Source organism: Otolemur garnettii, unplaced genomic scaffold, assembly GCF_000181295.1.
Source record: "Otolemur garnettii isolate 467f Iridium unplaced genomic scaffold, OtoGar3 scaffold00046, whole genome shotgun sequence".
NCBI classification, from domain to species: domain Eukaryota; kingdom Metazoa; phylum Chordata; class Mammalia; order Primates; family Galagidae; genus Otolemur; species Otolemur garnettii.
Window position 1 is genome coordinate 6,013,829 of NW_003852441.1, and position 3,376 is coordinate 6,017,204.

General features: G+C 51.5%; 1 pseudogene; it reads right to left on the reverse strand.

Annotated features, from left to right (window-relative positions):
- Positions 1-344: 344 nt before the first annotated feature.
- Positions 345-2,394, reverse strand: LOC100950422 (annotated as a pseudogene).
- Positions 2,395-3,376: the final 982 nt, after the last annotated feature.

The following is a 3,376-nucleotide window of genomic DNA, read 5'->3' on the forward strand; positions in this document are numbered from 1 at the left end:
AAGGTTGGATGAGTAAGAAAGTAGTCTCCCCATAGTGACCATGGGCTCACTGCCTGACCAAGGACAGGGTGGAAGTATTTAGTCAAAAGGAAGAAAGTAGGAAGAATGGGGGGTGGGAGGCTGGAAGGTTAAGGGGAGAGAAACAGAAAATAAATCCAGAGGAAAAAATGGCTAGCCCTGTATGGAGGGAAGAAGCCCCTCAGAGGGGAGGCAGTGGGCTGGAGGGAGACAGCCCTGAGATGACCCCATCCCCAGGACCACATGGGAGCAGAGGAGGGGCCGAGGCAGGTGCTGCTGGAGGAAGGCAGCAGGGGCCTCTGGGAGCCTCAGGGGTACACTGGCTACTATGTGCTTGGGCCACCCTGTGTGTTCCCAGAGTAGATCCCGCAGTTGTAATTTCCATAGTATGGTGCCGCTGGGCCTGGTTCTGATAGTACTGGTTGCATTGCTGGTACTGGCTATAATTGGGCTGAGGGTAGGTCTGTGTGGTGTGGGGTGGTGGAGGGGGCAGTGTCTAGGGGACCGTCTGTAGCCGCTGAGGCTCCCATTGTTGGAGGCAGGTGATGGCAGAGGTGGTGGAGGTGGGGCTGCGTAGCCCTGGCTGTAACCTCCTTGGTTGTAGGGTGACTGGCTGTAACTCAGCCATGGAGGACTGTCACTGCTGACTGTGGGATGTTGCTGTTCTTACTGTAGCTGCTGGCTTCTGGAGAGTTTTGAGCAGGGTGGCGGTGGAGGCTGCTGGGGTAGTGGTTGTGGAGCAGCAGTTGTTCGGGTGGTGACTGTTGCTGGGGAGCCCGGTTGTAGCTGCCTTGGTTATTGGAGTTGGTATTATCCTGGCTGTTGTAACCCCAGAGATTCTGGCTCTAACCACCGACTCCGCTGCGGTTGAAACCTCCTTAGTAGTTGCCCCATCCACCACGACCTCCTTCTCGGTTCTGGAAGCCTCCTGGGTTGCCTCCGGGGGTGGGGGGCTCAGTTGTCATAGTGCTGGAAGCCACCACCACCCCCACACCCAGGCAGCACCACCTCGGTTGTCAAAGGGCTTCTCGGGGGTAGCCCAGCCTTGCAGCCTTCCTCCTTGTATCGTCTCACCAGCTCGTCTGCTTCCTCACCCAGCAAGTCCCCTACATCTGGCAAGCTGGAGTTGGCGTCGGTCGTCTGGGACAGCCTTCCCTTCCTCCTTGGTTCGCATTATTGTTTGGTCTTTCAGGTCTTCATCAGTGGGGCAAATTACAATAGCATTGCTCTGGAAGCCTTCAAATGCTCTCCTTTCAGTCTGTTGGCTGACCCATAAACGTTTGTGTGATCTAGGATGCGTTTCTTGCAGGCGACAATCTGGATAAAGCAGTTGAGGCCCTGGGTGGCCTGCTGGACCAGGACATCCCAGAGGCCAGCACAGTTCCACCACCAACATGGCCCATCACCCACATTTTATCCACAATGGCATTGGTACCCGGATGTTGTACTTCTCAGAAGGGTTGGAGGCTGCATGTTTAATGGCCCATAGGGTCTTGCTAGGGGCAGGGAAGCCCACCATCATCAGAATCTCACATTCTGCCTTGCTCTTTGGTCCAAGGGGGCCTCAGATCCACTCACTAAGGGGAAGGTGCTGGATGAAGGTAACCCCCCCTCCCCCGCCAAACCTTCCTTCTGGATTCAGAAAGCAATGCCCATCCACTTCCCATTCTTGGTAAAGGAAAGTTCCACATCATTTCCACATTTAAAGTCTGCAAAGCAGCCAATCACATTGCTTTTTGCAAAATTTCTTCCCAGTACCTCCATAGCCATAGAAGAAAGGCTGTTTGCCCAGCTGGGTGCTGCAGGAGTCCAGAGACCTGCCGACCCGAGTGACCTGGGGGGTCAGGCTTTGTAGATGGAAAGTGCTTCACAGAGATTTCCTCATTGATCTTCATTTCAAAGCACACGCGGCCCCTTCTATTCTAACCCCGTAGCTGGCATGGGCTCCTGACCACGGCGTGCAAAGCCCTTGATTGTGAGTGGACAGCCACTGCTCCGATCCCTGGCTGCTTTGAAGTGGAGGTTTGTGTCAGCGGCAACAAGGGTATCATCAAAATCATCTTCATCCTCTTCAGCGGGAGGCTTGAAGAGAGCGGCGCCTCCCATCCTCTCGGTGCTCAGAGTACCCTGGTGCCGGGTCTTCCTAGTAGGACCTCCTGCGACTCTGGAATTGCTGTCTGTCTGTCTGAGCTGAGAAGCTTCAGGTGGGAAGAAGCTAGTGGGTGCTTCTGGCTTTATCTGTCTTCACTTTTGGACGGTAGGCCTGTTGCTGCTGCTCCATTTCCAGGGGTCTCCTCTCATAGCTTGATTCATTTTCTAGCTTGATGACTTGGGTCTCACAGAATTGATTCTGTTCTGCCTGGTAACATTGTCCATGACACAATGTCTGTTCAAAATGGCCACCGCCACCACCTCCACCTCCCCCCTCCCCCTACCGTGCCCCGTCACAGCTGGTGATTTTTACAAACTGAGCAGAGTGTGCCTTGGCATTGTCCCTTCCGGAGGCCAGAAAGCTGAGGGACTTCTGCACCAACTCCTAGGGTTAGCTCCCTGCTCTCCTGGTAAGCTCTAGCTCAGGCTGAGAGCACCTCAAAACCAGAAGAAACTCTCAGGTGGACAGAGAGTCTTCGGGAGGGAGCTCTGAGGATGTCAAGGACTATCCAATGAGAAGGCAGATGAAGGCGTGCCCCAGAGTGGGTAAAAGAGTCCACCACACACAGGCCTAAGGGGAAAATAGTGTCAAAATAAATTATCACGCTTGGCGCCCATAGCACAGTGGTTATAGGCCAGTCACATACACGGAGGCTGGTGGGTTCTAACCCAACCTGGGCCAGCTAAAGCAACAATGACAACTGCAGCAATAAAGCTGGCACTGTGGTGGTCACCTGTAGTCCTAGCTACTTGGGAGGCTGAGGCAAGAGAATCACTTAAGCCCAAGAGTTGGAGGTTGCTGTGAGCTGTGACGCCACCAAACTCTACCCAGGGTGACATAATGAGACTCTGTCTCAAAAATAAATAAATAAATAAAATAATAGATTATCAATAATATTAATAATCTCATAACAACACCAATCCCTCTTGTGACTTTCCCTAGAGTTTAATGCAGTGTTTTTTTCAACCTTTTCTTTTTTTTAATCTCACTGTACACTTGAACCTATAGTTAAATTTCTGTGGCACATTTAAATTATGTTAATAAAAAAGAGTTTAAAAAAAGAACATACTTACTGTGCTTTGAACTTTTAAAGAAAATAATCTAATTAATGATCTTTAAAAATTTTTGTGGCACATCTAAGGTCCTCTCATAGCACACTAGCGTGCCACCATCCACACTGTGAAAATTACTGGTCTAATGGTTCTG